This window comes from Sus scrofa, chromosome 7 (genome assembly GCF_054392235.1).
Source record: "Sus scrofa isolate SSC_HxYL_T2T_F1_AM1 chromosome 7, Sscrofa_HxYL_maternal_Yorkshire_Landrace_v2.0, whole genome shotgun sequence".
NCBI classification, from domain to species: Eukaryota; Metazoa; Chordata; class Mammalia; order Artiodactyla; family Suidae; genus Sus; species Sus scrofa.
The window spans coordinates 27514393-27531255 of record NC_139389.1 but is presented as its reverse complement, the minus strand read 5'-3'; positions in this window follow the sequence as shown (position 1 = coordinate 27531255).

The following is a 16863-nucleotide window of genomic DNA, read 5'->3' as shown; positions in this document are numbered from 1 at the left end:
GGTTTCAAACCCTTGCCACAGCAGCGACCCAAGCCACTGCAGTGACATTGGATCCATAACCCACTGAGCCACAAGGGAACTCCAGAAATGACTATTCCTAAAATGATCTTTGCCCCAGGGTGCCCCACTCTGGGCATTTCTCACCTCTCTGCTTAAGGAAGACACCCTTTCTCTTCATTGTGCTCAGCATGGAACATCTCTTTGAACAGCCTCTCAGTTCAAACTCTGTAATCAAAGAATAAAAAGAATGTTCTCTCACGAAAGAGCAGTATTCCCCAAAATTAATGATTTCACCATACCCTAAAGCAGAAAGATGGAGTTCCTGTTGTGGCTCAGCGGTAACGAACCCACTGATATCCATGAGGATTTGGGTTCAATCTCTGGCCTTGCTCAGTGAGTTAAGGATCTAGCATTGCCATGAGCTGTGGTGTAGATCGCAGACACAGCTCGGATCTGACGTTGCTGTGGCTGTGGCGTAGACCGGCAGCTGCAGCTCCAATTTGACCTCTAGCCTGAGAACTTCCATATGCCTAAAAGAGAAAGAAAGAAAAGAAGAAAGAAAGAATGGGGGGAGGAAGGAAAGAAAAAAAGAAGGAAAAAGGGAAAAAAACAAACAAACAGCCATGGGAGTTCTCTTGTGGCACAGTGGGTTAAAGATCCAGCAGTTGTCACTGCAGCAGCTTCGATCACTGCTGAGGCACAGATTTGCTCCCTAGTCCAGGAACTTCCACATGCCATTGGCATGCCTCTCCCTGCCCCCCCGCAACAAACAAAGAGACAAACCTGCCAGCTTTAGAAGCTGTGGTACTAGAACAGAAAGAAGAAGCAGAGAAAGTGGAGCAGTGTTTGTTTGGAGCTGATGTGGTATTAGGGCTGCTGGTCAGGTCCCGGAAGGGCGGTAGAATTCGAAGAGCTCCTGCCATCTTCTCCTGTGCTTGTTGACAAGCTTCCTCCTCTCTGCCAGGCCACGCTGTCCCATGGCTGTTTCATCCTGAATGGCAGTCCAGTTCTCCCCCAGGCCTGCAGATGCCATTTGCTGTTTTCCCTTCTCCCCTCTGTGGCCTTACAAAAAGCCCATCCCCGGTGCTGATCTGGGTGTCTCTGGTTCTCTGCAACCTGCAGGAGCTGAGCACCTCCTTCACCTTAGCTTGTTGGTCAAAGACAGTCAGGGTTTGTGTGTTTGTTTTGTTTCCCAGTTGAAAGGAGGGTAGAGGGTTGACTATGGAATGGAAATGTTCAAAATCTGAAGGCTGGAAGAGGAGATACACATTCAGAGGTGAGGAGGGCAGCTCTGGGCAGGTCTGCACATTAGATGACGTGTTCAGAAAACAAAATATAGCTGAAAAAAAGATAAGAGACAAAAGGTGACCACAGTCATTTTCTCACTGATCAAATTGCTAAAAAATTGAAAACACTCTTGACCTGCAAGTAACCCCTCTTCTGTGCTTCTGAACAAACAGCAACCTGAGCCACCTGACCAGCACCCCTCAGGCCCCACTGTTTTACTCCCAGATCTGCCTCTCTTCCCCTGGGCCTCCTCTTCTCGTGACCCTTCCTCTCCAGCACACATTCCTTTCCCCTTCTTTTTCATCTCTTCCATCAGCAGCAGATACCTAATGAATGTCCACCACGTACGTCACTGTGCTGGCAACAGAATAAAAAAACGATGACGTGCCCACCCCACCCCAGCCATAGAGCCTTACAACCCAGCATGATGCCCACATCTGAGCTCAGTGGGGTGGGTAGTGAAGTGGGAAGGATTAGCCCTCACATGGAAAAGTGAGCAGAATTGTGGAGCACCAGACTTAGGGGTGTTGAGGCCACAGACTTAGGGGTGTTGAGCCTGGAATTTGATGTCACATAGACCCCAGTCCTACTACTTAGCAACTGAGTGACCTTACCTCTGAACCTGTTCTCCCTTCTGGGAATAACAACCATAGTCAACCAACAGTCAAGATGAGATGATTTACTCCCTGTAAGGCATTTAGCACCTGGTTGCAGAAAACAGCTAGTAAACGGGAGGTTTACTAAATGGCTCTACCTTGGATATCATGTGACAGTACAAGAGGAGAGGTTCCTGTCTCTGTATTCCATCCTCCCTTTTTCTGCCCCCTTCTCCTCCTCCCTCTGCCACCAGTCTTCTCCAGTTAGAAAGCACTTCCTGGAGTTCCTGTTGTGGCGCAGCAGAAATGAATCCAGCTAGGAACCATGAGGTTGCGGGTTCGATCCCTGGCCTCGCCCAGTGGGGTTAAGGATCCAGCGTTGCTGAGAGTTATGGCGTAGGTCGCAGATGCGGCTCAGATCCCTCATTGCTATGGCTATGGTGTAGGCCGGCAGCTGTAGCTCCGATTGGACCTCTAGCCTGGAAACCTCCATATGCCACGGGTGTGGCCCTAAAAAGCAAAATAAATAAATAAATAAGAAAACACTTCTACTGTGGAAAATAAGAGCGGGAGGTGTGTGGAAACAGGAAACATGGGTCATCCACAAACACTGAGCTACTCAAGGCCCCACACCTGCGAGCACCTTTCCACCCTGACTCCCACCCCCAGGAAGCCATTCTCTACCCTACCCCCAGAGCCAGCCCTCCCGGGTGTCTGCACAAACTGCTCCAGTTTGAATCACTCTCTGGACAGGTCTTTATTCCACTCTTCCTGACGCCCAAAAGGTCATAACTCTCTTGAATTGCTGGAAAAACACTGTGCAGAAATCACAGAGTCCAGGAAAGAAAAATAGACAGCAAAATGAAAACAAATGCAGGGAGTTGAAGAGACGTTTATTTTGATCCATGTCCAGTTTTGGCAAACCTAGAAAAGAATAAAATGTCCAAAGAAAGGCAAGCTGGGGAGGCAGCTCATAATGTCAAATTTGAAACTCTATATGATAAAAAAATCATGGTCCATTTATCACAACATACAAAAGGATAAATTCCATATCGTTTTTTTTTTTAAAGTGAAACCATATAAGTACTAGGGATGGGGGGAATGGGTGAATTTCTTTATAATTTGGAAGTGGGGGAGACATTCATAACTATGACTAAATCCAGCTGCCGTTGAGAAAAAAGATGATACATTTGACTATATAAAAATTTAAAAGCCGAAACTTTTCTAAGAGAAAAAACATTATCAGAAACAAAGTAAATGACAAACATCACAGACAAATGGCTGACATCCTTAATATATTAAGAGCTTCTAAAAGTAGAGAGAAAAGAACCACTTTGAAGGGGAGCAGAATATGGCATCCCAAAATGTGTCATTTTGGCATATGGGCCATTTTGAGCCCAAGCCCCAGTAGACTTATGAAAAGCTTTTTACCTTTCCTTTAACTGCCTAAGATAAATTTTTTTTTTGGTCTTCTTAGGGCTGCACCTGTGGTATATGGAGGTTCCCAGGCTAGGGGTTAAATCAGAGCTGTAGCACTGATCCCAAGCCACATCTGCGACCTACACCACAGCTCATGGCAACAATGGATCCTTAACCCACTGAACAAGGCCAGGGATCAAACCTTCACCCTCATGGATGCTAGTCAGATTTATTTCCACTGAACCAGGATGGGAATGCCTGCCTAAGAGAATTTAAATAAGGGGCCTGTACCAGAAAGAGAGCTCTAATCAGAGATGGTTTTCTCATCTAAAAAACTTACCTGTGTGGCAAGACAAATATCTACTCAACATCTGCTCTTCTCATCCTCCTGTGAATTACCTACCTTCCCTTAAAGCCCCAGGCCCTTATCTCATTCCTTAGCTCAGGATGGCTTATAAGCCTCAATTGCAGGAAAAAAAAAATGCCTATGGAGGGGAATTTGGTTGGCAATAACTAGCAAAGTTACATATATACTTCCTTTTTGATCCAGCAATACCACTTCTTGGAAATTATCCCAAAACATCACTGACAAAAATATGGAAAAATGTTTGCATAAGGTTATTTATTGTAGCCCTGTTTGTAATGGCAAAAGACTAGAAACAATGCAAATGTCCAATGATAAGGGGCTGCTTAAATAAAATGTGAAGAACTATGGAGCATAAAAAAGGAATGAAGGGGAGTTCCCATCGTGGCGCCGTGGAAACGAATCCAACTCTCTCAGTGGGTTGGGGATCAGGCATTGCCGTGAGCTGTGGCATAGGTCACAGACAAGCTTCGGATCTGGCTCCAACTGGCTCCCTAAAAAGACAAAAGACAAAAAAAATTAAAAAATTAAAAAAATAGAAGTAAGGAGGAGAAAATGGAAGAAAAAGCATAAATTAGACCATGGCAGGGAAAGCTTATAGAAGTGGTGGATTTCCTGGAATTGGCGAAAGTATTCACCGTGAGGCAGAAAGGGGGCTCGAGCTAAAAACTGAGTTGTAGAATAATCAAACTCTTTTAAAAAAAAAAGAGGAATGAAGGCATTCCTGCTATGGCACAGTGGCTAGGGTCACTGTGGAGGTCTCGGTTCAATCCTTGGCCTGGGAATTTCCATATGCTGCAAGTATGACCAAAAAGAAAAAAGAAAGACAGAGAAGGAAAGAAAGAAAGCTGTAGAGACAAGGACCAACCCAGTAGCAATGAGCATCTCTAGCACCTTGACCATGGTCCCTAATTGCCATTCCCATCAATAGAAACCTTGAAAAAATGTTTGGTGTTCATTCTGGAGAAGGAAATGTACAAGATGTGCTTGGATATCTTGTCATATTGGAAGTTCAAGAACTAGCAAAATCTATTAAGGAATTCCCGCTGTGGTGCAGTGGGTTAAGGATCCGGTGTTGCCACTGCTGGCCGTAGCTGCTGGCCTGGGAACTTACATATGCTGCAGGTGCAGAAAAACAAACAAAAACCTTCACATTGAAAGGAGGTGCTGTTGCCAAAGATGGACAATGTAAGCGTTCACAAGAGTCATAACTACCATGAACTAAAGTACACTGAGTACGTTTAAACCTATGACTTTTGCAGGATTTTTTAATTGATCACTTGTGGAGGATTCCAGGTAGCCAGCTCTGAAATTGAAAACTGCTAATAAAGAGAAATCAACATTTATCCTATCTTTTCTGTAGGAACCATACCTGACCACATGGTTGATGAGGGGATTTCTCTTACAGAAGTAATCCAGCTAGTTAATGAGTGGAATGATAGACTGTCTTTTTCTTTTTTTTTTTTTTTTTTTTTGTCTTTTGTTGTTGTTGCTATTTCTTGGGCCACTCCCGCGGCATATAGAGGTTCCCAGGCTAGGGGTCGAATTGGAGCTGTAGCCACCGGCCTACGCCAGAGCCACAGCAACTCGGGATCTGAGCCGTGTCTGCAACCTACACCACAGCTCACGGCAACACCGGATCATTAACCCACTGAGCAAGGGCAGGGACCGAACCCGCGACCTCATGGTTCCTAGTCGGATTCGTTAACCACTGCGCCACGACGGGAACTCCAAGACTTTCACTGTCACCATTTTGCAACCCCTAATAAAATCATGGATTAGTCAACAATGACTAATGACTGATAACATCATCAAAAGAGAGATAAGTAGACATTATGCACTTTCGGTCGGAAGTTGGCAGCATTCTCTAAGGAGTCCTGCAAATGTAAACACTGAATCAGGCCTCTAGATGAAATTACCAATTTACAGGGAATTCGTTGGAGAGAGGAAAATGTCACATAGTACCTCAAGCATATAGTCAACCAAAACCAGACTGTGGGAAATTCTACAAGAAACCCCCTGTTCCTTCCCCCACCACACATACGCACCCATACACACAGTTTCTTACAAATACATTTCAAGGGGAAAAAAGGAGTTCTTGTTGTGGCTCAGCAGAAACGAATCCAACTAGGAGCCATGAGGTTGTGGGTTCGATCCCTGGCCTCACTCAGTGGGTTAATGATCTGGCGTTGCCGTGAGCCGTGGTGTAGGTCGCAGATGCGGCTCGGATCCCCTGTTGCTGTGGCTCTGGCATAGGTCGGCAACTGTAGCTCCTATTAGACCCCTAGCCTGGGAACCTCCATATGCTGCGGGTGTGGCCCTCAAAAGACAAAGGACAAAAAAAAAAAAAAAGATGGGGGGGAATGGGAGAGAGAACCCATACATCAAAAGAAACAAGAAAAACATCGACCAAAGTAATGAATGGACTTTATTTCAATCCTGATTCAGAAAAAGTAAGCTCATAAAGATATAAGAGGTTTAGGGGAATCTGAAAAAAATAAAATCTGAGGCTCCTAGATTCCAGTCTATTTTCTCACTGGCCTGAGCCTGGCATTACTGCTATTATAAGTAAAAACCACTTCAGAGCCCAGAACCACAGGGTTGGAACAACTCCTCCAGTTGGCATGTCAGAGCAAGAGTCTAACAGACAAAGCCACATCTCCCATTCCCTCCTGGCCCCCCAGGCTTCCCGGCTCCTGCGGCCACCCGCAGCAGAAGAGAAAACCAGGTGGGTAGAACATTGAGCTACTCAGACTGTGGCTCCAGGCAGATGATTCTCTTGAGGTTGCTCTCATCCAGGCCCTTGCTCCTATAGAGCTCAGGTTTTGGTATCATTCAGAATGTGCCAAATAAACACGTTCTGCTTGTGTGAAGTGAGTTAACAGCCCTGATCCCAACTGGGCCTGCGATTTGGAAAAGGAGGTGGTTGAGATGTTCTACCAAATACCACCAGCAGCACCACCACAGACTGGAGTACTATAAACTGGGCAATACGGGATTCCAGCTTGAGAAAGGAAAACCCTGTCCCAAGGGCCTGATTGTTCTTAAGTCAGAAGACCTGGGAATCAGCCATCATCCCGATCTGATACTGCAGCAGCACTCGAGTCCTTCCCTGCTCTGAGCTCTTCAACCCTAGATGTGATATGGAGAGCACACTCCGTATTTCAGCGGACAGAAGAACCTAAGATAAACAAAAGAACCCAAGGAAGGACAAGAAAAGGACCCAAGGCAGAGCAGATCAGGAAGTGTTACTGGCATATGAAGCTGAGAGAACTAAAACTGCTAGGCAGATGATAAAAATAGTAATAACTTAATGTTTATTTAGTTCTTACCACCTGCCAGATGCTAGACTAGGTCCTTTTCATGCATCATCCCTTGTTATATGCTCAACAGCCCAGCAGGTAATGCTTTCATATGTGTAGCAAAGTTGGTGGAGGGGTAGTCTCAGTCCAACATGGGTGGTCTGAGGTCTTTAGGGGGCCATGGACCTCCATGGTACAATCAACAAAGCTTCTTCTATGTAATGTTTAAGCAGAGGCCTATCTAAGGAAATTGGTCATCAAAAAATAAGTAAATAAGAGTTCCCGTCACGGCACAGCAGAAACAAATCCAACTAGGAACCACGAGGCTGCAGGTTCCATCCCTGGCCTTGCTCAATGAGTTAAGGATCCGGCATTGCCGTGAGCTGTGGTGTAGGTCGAAGACGTGGCTCGGGTCCTGAATAGCTGTGGCTGTGGCTGTGGCTGTGGCATAGGCCAGCAGCTACAGCTCCGATTAGACCCCTAGTCTGGGAACCTCCAAATACTGCATGTGCCACCCGAAAAAGCAAAAAAAAAAAAAAAAGCATGTAAATAAAATAAAGAAATTTGCCATCTTTACAAAAATGTCCAAAAGATGCCAAGCTCTTCCAGTCAGGGCTTCGTGTTTGATGTGACCCATGACCAGCCTGCTGCTTCCCCCACAGCGAGTCATCTGGCCATCCACTATTCTGGATCCTTTTTCAGGAAATCCAGCTGAACAAAGACTGTTGGACCTCTTACAATTTTATCATAAATGAATGAGACAAAGTTGGGTGCATTTACATGCAAGAAGTGACAATGTAATTGGTGATTATAGAACCATTGCATTTTTTTCCATCATTTCCTAACAAGGGTCATGCCTTGAAGATTCAATAATGACATAATGATAATGACAGAAAGGGAGAGGAATTTACACAGAAGGCAGAAAAGCAAACTCCTGTTGCATGGATTCTGACTGTCCCCAGTGAAGGAGCAACATTTGAATTGTTTTCCCATTAATTTTACCCGAAAAAACACACCAGGAGTTCCTGCTGTGGTGCAGTGAATTAAGGATCCAACTGAAGCAGCTTGGGAGTGCTGCGAAGGCGAGGGTTCCATCCCCAGCCTGGCACTACAGTGGGTTAAGGGTCCAGCATTGCATGGCTGTGGTGTAGATCACAGCTGTGGCTCAGATTCAGTCGCTAGCCTGGGAACTTCCATATGCCGTGAGTGTGGTCAAAAAAAAAAAAGAAAAAATTCACACACCAAAACATAATTAACATTGGGGCTTAAGTTTGTAGCTACCACTAATCATATCTAGAATTATTTCAGTGAATAATAGATCTCATGGCTTTATTCCTTGCTTGTGTCTCCTTGATATGGCTATTCAGTAAACATGTGGCATCTGCAACCCCAACATTTTGGCTGCTTTAGTTGTCAGGGAAGACCCCTGACTGTGGGAACACATGGTTTTGTTGAAGCACTGGCAAGAAGCCCACCCCCTCACCCCCACGAGCTGGGTGTGGTTGACCACTCAGCCACTAGGCGGTAGGTGGTCCAGTAGGCAGACAACTACTGGAAAACAGTGTTTTTAAAAACTGTGTTTCAGAATTCCCTAGTGGCCTAGCAAGCGGTCAAGGATTTGGCATTGTCACTGCTGTGGCTCTGGTTCAATCCCTAGCCTGGGAACTTCCACTTGCCCTCAGCCAAAAAAATAAAAAACTGAAACTTTGCACCTCCTCACCTCCAAAAAAAAAGCCAGTTATTAACACTGGTGATAGAAATGATGAGAATGTGAAGAGTTCTGAGAAAGTAATGATTTTTAAGAATTGTAATTTGGGATAAATTAAAGACAAGTGTTTTGATCCTGATGGCAGCTCAGCTTTTTTAATCCACAATAAATGCAGATATTTGGAAAGAAGTATTTATGGATCATCTAATTTGGAGGTATACAAATTAGAAAAAGTCAAGAGGGTCTGCTGTCCTTTCTGTAAGCATGGCCAGTGGATGAATACACATCCGTCTCCCTTTCATTACTGTATCCCTCATCCAAAACTTACTACAAACGTGTGTCTTGGAGGTTGAAAAATTCTGAACTCCCTGGAACAAGATTGTATTGTGGGAAGGGAGGTTGGTAAAAGCAGCCAGTGTGCCTTGCATATCAGTCCCTCCCCGATAGGAAAGGCCTTTTCTCTTTTGTCTTTTCAGGGCCTCACCCGTGGAATAGGGAGGTTCCCAGGCTAGGGGTTGAATTGGAGCTGTAGCCGCCAGGCCTACGCCACTGCCATAGCAACACCAGATCCGACCTGACCCGCCTCTGCAACCTACACCACAGCTCTTGGCAACATCGGATCCTTGACCCACTGAATAGGGCCAGGGATCGAAACTGTGTCCTCATAGATACTAGTCAGAGTCACTTCCACTGAACCGTGACCGAAACTCTAGGAAAGTCTTCTGATTTCTCTTCCAAGGTCTTATTCTTTTTCTACATGGGCATTGTCTAGAACAATATTCTTCCTACTTGATATATTTTTAATAATTTTTATTTTTTCTATTATAGTTGGTTTACAATGTTCTGTCAATTTTCTACTGTACAGCAAAGTGACCTAATCACACACACACACACACACACACACACACACACCTATCTACCCATCTATATATATATATACATTCTTTTCCACACATTAGCCTCCTACTTGATTTCTTATTGTACTTTTAACAATATCCAGGAGTTCCCATTGTGGCTCAGTGGTTAACGAATCTGCCTAGGAACCATGAGGTTGTGGGTTTGATCCCTGGTCTTGCTCAGTGGTTTAAGGATCCGGCGTTGCTGTGAGCTGTGGCGTAGGTCACAGACACGGCTCGGATCCTGAGTAGCTGTGGCTCTGGTATAGGCTGGTGGCTACAGCTCTGATTCAACCCCTAGGCTGAGAACCTCCATATGCCTCAGGTGCAGCCCTAGAAAAGACAAAACGACAAAAAAAAAAAAAAAATCCGGATTTACCATGTTATGTCTCATAACTATCAAAGTCCTTTTGGATATAAGCTTAGTATATAAATAACAACAGGAACTATCAAGTATTATACTTATTAGTAGTATCAGTTATCATTATACTATATTATGTAAAAATATATAGTACACTATACTATATATACAATATGATGCTACGTATGGATCTACAGCATGAAATCTATGATAGTTATATGGTGTTAATGTTACAGTATTTTAGAGCACTCCAGTTTACACACATTGTCTTTTATCCTACAATTCTGGGAAACAGGTAAGATTTACAAAAAACAAGGCACGGGAAGTGGCAGGCAACTCACTCATGTTCTCATACTGGAAGGTGGTAGATTTGGGGTTCGAACTCAAGTGGACAGGAATCTGTGTTGGGGCTTGTTCTATTACTAAGTTGCCTCTAATGGTGTACATCTCATCAATATCTCTCTGAACTGTCATTAATCAGACGGCGCATCAGCAGTTTTGTTAAAGCTGTTTACTAAGCTGAGCTAAAGCAGGGTTAAGTACACACACCCACACACACCATCCCTTTATTCAGCAAGCTTTCCTCATCGTTTCAACCAAATGTGTCCATGCCTACTCCTTGCCAGACACGGGCACTAGTACACCAGTCCGCTGTGGTCCCCGTCCTCATGGAGCTTCCATTTTCACTGCTGCTAGCTTCTCAGGTTTGCCTCAAATGATATCTTCTTCAATAGGCAGCCCTTGTCACCTCAGACTTAATTAGGAATCTCATTATACAGCCTGGACTTTTCCTTCCTAACACCCATCTTCCTTTCATTCCCTGTCTTTCGTCCCATTGTCCTGTGACCTCTGGGGGGCAAGACGGCTGTCCTGTTCCTGCTCTATCCAGTAGCGCCTGGCCCCTAAGAGAAACTTTGTAAATATTTGTCAAATGACTGGATGTGAGCAAGCGCTGGGAGCAGGCTCTCTCAAAGATTAGAGAAGGCGGTGCACCCGCCAATATTTAGCTGATTATCAGCTTCCGTGGGTGCTAACCTCTTCTTAACAGAAACCAGCAGTCTCCCTTTCACCACACGCCCCTTCCGGCGTCTGCCTTGCCAGTGAGGTCTGCCCAGGCCCGCCTCGCCCCGGAGCTGTACCAGTGGGTGGAAGCCTGCCCTGCAGAAAGGACTAATTAATCCTGAATGTCACGTCAGTCTCACAGCGCTTGCCCTGTGCATACCCATCCAATCCAGGTGTCCCTTTTATCACAGTCTCTAGTCTTGGGATGAACTTCAAGTCAGCAACACCTAGAATGAATGACAACGCCCCCCTCCACCCCTTGTTATGTGGGGTTACCTGGAGACCTGGGCTTTCTGTGCCCTGTAGGAGGATAAGGTCACGCACCTGTCAGTAATGTGGTCTCCGAAAGAGATGGACATTCTGGCATCAGGCTGGCATAGGTGAGGGGAGCCTCAGGGTAGGACTGGAATTCAGAAGGGGAGCCTTGAGCAGGCAGGGGTGGGAACTGTCATATGTCTCTCAAGACTCAGGGAATTTCTTTTCCTTTTTTTAAAATTTTATTGAAGTATAGTTGACTTACACTGTTGTATTAGTTTCAGGCTTATAGCAAAGTGAATCAGTTATACATATACATATATCCATTCTTTTTTCCCACATGGATTATTATAGGCTATTGAATAGATTTCCCTGTGCTGCAGAGTAGGTTCTTGTTTCAGGGAGTTTCTTTGAAAAGGAGGCAGCAAGCCAAGAGCCAGGGAGGAGCCATCCCTGCCATTGCCTGTGGGCCGAAGATAAATCAGCCGTGTTTGTCTTATGAAGCAAATTATCTGGTTACCTGCTGCTCAATTCTCTGCTTTCCCTTAACTCTGGGCCTTCAGGGAAGTCCTATTTAATTGTTCCAAGTCTCTGCAGTGCTGATTACTTCAGCTTCAATTGTTCATTAGCATAAAGGGACAGGGACAAGGAAACCTCTGGGGATGTGGCAGGGCTGGGAAGTCCCTGCCTCTCCCCATGGAGATACCCCCCCCCCCCAGCTGCCTCCCCTCAAAGGATGTGCCTCATCTTATTACAGGAGGTTTCTGTTTCTTTGCAGCATCTAAAGCAGCTGAGAAAGTCCCTGACTCAGGTCCTCAAGTGGGAGGGTCCTCAGAGCGGGCTCTGGTGCTTGGAGTTGTTCTCTCATCACAGACCCCTGCGACCCTGGGTAACCTGGAGGGGGCTGCTGGAGGAAGGTGCAAAAGGATCCCAACTGTCGTCTCTCTCTCAGGGTCAGGAACTGACCACCAACTGCCTCCCACCCTAAGACCTTACCTCAAGGCCCAAAGTCATCTTTCCTTCGCAGAAGAGCTCTCCCCTCCTCTGTTCTGTCAGAGCTCCCCACCCCCAGTCCAGGGCACTTTCCTGTTTCTGAATGAATTGGCTCTCCTCCTCCACTGCTCTGAAAGGCAAAAACACTTAATGACAACCTACAACTCCTCCTCCCAAATCCCCGTGATTATAAATGGTGGTACTTGCTGATGATCATTCTGTAATGTATAAAAACATCAAATCACTATGTTGGTACACCTGAAACTAATATAATTCTTTAATTTTATTGAAGTATAGTTGAGGAGTTCCTGTCGTGGCACAGTGGAAACGAATCCCTGGTCTCGCTTAGTGGCTTAAGAATCCAGCATTGCCGTGAGCTGTGGTGCAGGTCGCAGACAGGGTTCGGATCCTGCCTGCATCGCTGTGGCTGTGGTATAGCCCAGCAGCTGTAGCTCCAGTTTGACCCCTAGCCTGGGAACCTCCATATGCCACAGGTGCGGCCTAAAAAGCTAAATAAATATATAAATATTGAAGTATAGTTGATTTTCAGTGTTGTATTCATTTCTGCTATACAGCCAAGTGATTCGGCTGCACATGTACATATACGCACACCCACTCCTGTATAGGCCATCACAGAACATTGAGTCGATTTCCCTGTGCTACAGAGCAGGTCCCTGTGGCTCATCCATTCCATACACAAAAATGTGCTGGAGTTCTCTTGTGGTGCAGCAGGTTAAGGATCCAATGTCATCGCTGCAGCCGCTTGGGTCACTGCTGTGTGGCAGGTTTGATCCCGGGCCCAGGAACTTGCACATGCTATGAACATAGCCGAAAAAAAAAAAAAAAAAAAGGTGCTAATGTAATGTAAGTCAATTATACTTCATTTTTACAGTATAATGAATAGAAAATAAATAAACATAAAGTTACAGTTTCAGGGTTTTTTTTAAAGTTAGTACCTTGCCTATATGGCTTTTGTTTGTTTTTCTTTTTTGGTGGCCCCCGAGGCATATAGAAGTTCCCAGGGCAGGAATCAAATCCAAGCCAGAGCTGTGACCTACACCACAACTGCAGCAATGCTGAATCCTTAACCCACTGGGCCGGGCCTGGGATGGAACTGGAGCCTCCACAGAGACAAGCCAGATCATTAACTGTCTGCCTCACAGCAGGAACTTTTTTTTTTTAATGGCCACAACCATGGCATATGGAAGTTCCTGGCCAGGGATTGAATCCAAGTCACAGCTGTGACCTACACAGCAGCTGTGTCAACGCGGGACCCTTTAACTTGCTGCACCAGACTAGGAATTGAACCTTGTACCTCAGCAGCGACACAAGCTGCTGCAGTAGGATTCTTTCTTTCTTTTTTTCTTTTTTTTTCCTTTTTCTTTTTAGGACCAAAGGTGCCCTAAAAAGAAGTTCTCAGGCTAGAGGTTGAATCAGAGCTATTGCTGCTGACGTACACCACAGCCACAGCAACCGGGGATCTAAGCCGTATCTGGGACCTATACCACAGCTCATGGCAACGCCAGATACTTTAACCCACTGAGCGAGGCCAGGGATCGAACCCACATCCTTATGAATACTAGTCAGATTCATTACCACTGAGCCATGATGGGAACTCCCTGCAGTCAGATTCTTAACCCACTACTCCACAGCAGGAACTCTTGTCTACATGTTAATAACAATATTTTTTCTCTCTCCTATGTGCCCACACTCCCTCATTTTCCAACACATTGTCTATCCTTCCTCAGTCTACAGCTGAAATTTGTGACCACTGGAGGCAGATCTTGTCATCCTCAACCCTCAGTCTGGGCCTCAAAGTTAAGTCTCTGTAAGAGGCATTGCTGACCTTAGAGGAGAGTTCCGGTTAGTGTAACGTGCTGGTAATCAGTTTAGGGGACTAGGGATTGGGGGAAATCCCTGGTTGTTTCCACAGTATAAATACTCTCTCCTACCACAATTGATTTCCAGTTACCAAAGGTTTAACAACCAGCTTGTAAAATTAGTAAATACTTAACAGTCACTCCCCCCAGCCCGGCTGAGCTGGCTCCAGCATACAGTTGGAGGATTCCCAGAACATCTCTGGGCGCTTGAGACGTCTTGACAAATCAAGCAATAGACCTGGTAGAAGTGAAAGGAGAGAGAGACCCTTGCAGGCCATTTCTGCCGCGGCTTCCCTGGCTTAGAGCCTTGGAAAGAGTATGACTTTAGGGAGTCAGGAGAGCTCTGGGTTCAAATCTTCGTGACTCTGGGTGTGTTCCAGCTTCCAACTCTGCAACTTAGGATTGATAAAACCCACCTATAGTATTACTCTGAGGATACAAGGATACAAGGATGCATAGATAAAGTGTCTAACATATAGCAAGTTGTCAATAAATCTTTCTTTAGCCCCCCATCATTATTTTAATTTTTCCTGTACTAGTTCAAATAATTATTTTTCAAAGGGTCCAACAGGGGGAGCCCAAACTCAACTGTCAGAGTGGGGGCTGGTCATTCAACCCCCCCCTACAGTTCAGGGTTTAATTTTGGAAATTTTGATAGGGCATAGCTATTTCTCTCTTTAGGGCTCTCCCTTGTCCTCATCCCCAAAGAGGTAAGTCCTTCTAAATGTTCTGTATGTGGGGTTTATGCCACCTGGCTTCATTCTCCTCTTAGATGGCAAGCTCTAGAATCTGAACCACAGTCCACGAAGGGGGCACCATGTCAGGACTAGGGGAAGGCCAGTAGGCTTTCAGAAGGCTGTGCTTCATGCAGCACAGAGCACACAAAGTTTCTTGCACACCCAAATGCCTCCCACCCCAAACCCTGTCCCATGAGATACAGTTACACCAAACACTCATGGGGATTTATGGTAAAATTGTGTAGCAGGAGCCTGCGGTTAGGTATCTAGGAAAACTTTTCAACTATAAAACAGCCGTAGAAGGAAGTCTTTGGTTCTGTGGCTGGCGGAGGGGAGGCAGAGGCAGAAAGGACCTGAGGCTCGCCAGGCTTGAGAAGTTTGGCTGTTCACAGACAATGGAATTATTGGAATGACACAGGAAGAGGCAGCAAATGAAGCTTGGAGAAATCTGGCTTCTGTGGTAAAGAGCTTTTGACAACTCGAGAAAGTTTCAGAAACTTAGAAGCATGAAAGCTCTTCATTAGAAATGAATGAAAATCCTGGGATTTGAACAATATGTGGCCACTTTCAGCTGACTGACCTACAAAAGTCATTTAACCTCTCTGTGACTGTCACTCATATATGTATTTGCTCAGCCTGCTATTTATTGAGCATCTTATATGTATCAGGCATGGGGCTAAGTGAATCCTGAGGAGACAATGGTGAGCAAAACCAGGCACTGTCCTCCTTTTTCTCATGGAGCTTACCATTTCTTTTTCTTTTTTTTTTTTTTTTTTTTTTTGTCTTTGCTATTTCTTGGGCCGCTCCCACAGCATATGGAGGTTCCCAGGCTAGGGGTTGAATCGGAGCTGTAGCCACCGGCCTATGCCAGAGCCACAGCAACACGGGATCTGAGCCGTGTCTGCAACCTACACCACAGCTCACGGCAACGCCAGATCGTCAACCCACTGAGCAAGGGCAGGGACGGAACCCACAACCTCATGGTTCCTAGTCGGATTCGTTAACCACTGCGCCACGACGGGAACTCCACCATTTCTTCATCTGTGAAAAGGCTTACTAACACTGGGACAACTGATGTCTACATGCAAAAGAATGAAGGTGAGGCCCTATCTCACACCATATAAGAAAATCATGGAAGTCCCCCCTGTGGCACAGCAGGTTAAGGATCTGGTGTTGCCGCAGCTGTGGCAAAGGCGGTAACTGCGGTATGGGTTCTATCCCTGGCTAGGGAACTTCCATATGCCACAGGTGCATTAAAAAAAAAAATTAATTCAGAATGGATCAAAGACCTAAAAGTGAGAGCCAAAACTGTTAACCTCTTGGAAGAAAACATGGGCTCAGATCTTTGTGACCGTGGATTAAGTAATGGTTTCTTGGCTATGACGCCAAATGACAAATAACAAGAGAAAAAATAGATATGTGGGACTTCATCAAAATTTAAAACTTTTATGCTTTGAAGGACACCAATTAGAAAGTGAAAAGATGCAGAGTTCCCTTTGTGGCTCAGCAGCTTAAGGACCCGATACTGTCTCTGTGAGGGTGCTAGTTTGATCCTTGGCCTTGCTCAGTGGGTTGGGGATCTGGTGTTGCTCTAAGCTGTGGCATAAGTCAAAGATGTGGCTCAGATCTGGTGTTGCTGGGAGCCATGGTGTAGGCCTGCAGCTGCAGCTCTGATTTGACCCCCAGCCTGGGAACTTCCACATGGCACAGGTGTGGCCTTAAAAAGAAAAAAAGTCACAAAATGATTAAATATTATACGAGTCCACTTATAAGAGTAATTAAATGCATAGAGACAAAGCAGAATGGTGGTTGCCAGAAGTTGGGGGGAGGGGGGAATGAGAAGATACCGTTTGCTGGGTACAGAATTTCAGTTTCCTCAGCTGAACAAGATGTAAAAGCTCTGGAGTTGGATGGTGGTGATGGCCACAGTGTGAATGTACTTAATGCTGCTGAACTGAATTTCTTTCTTTTTTTTTTTTTTTTTTTTTTTTTGGTCTTTTTGC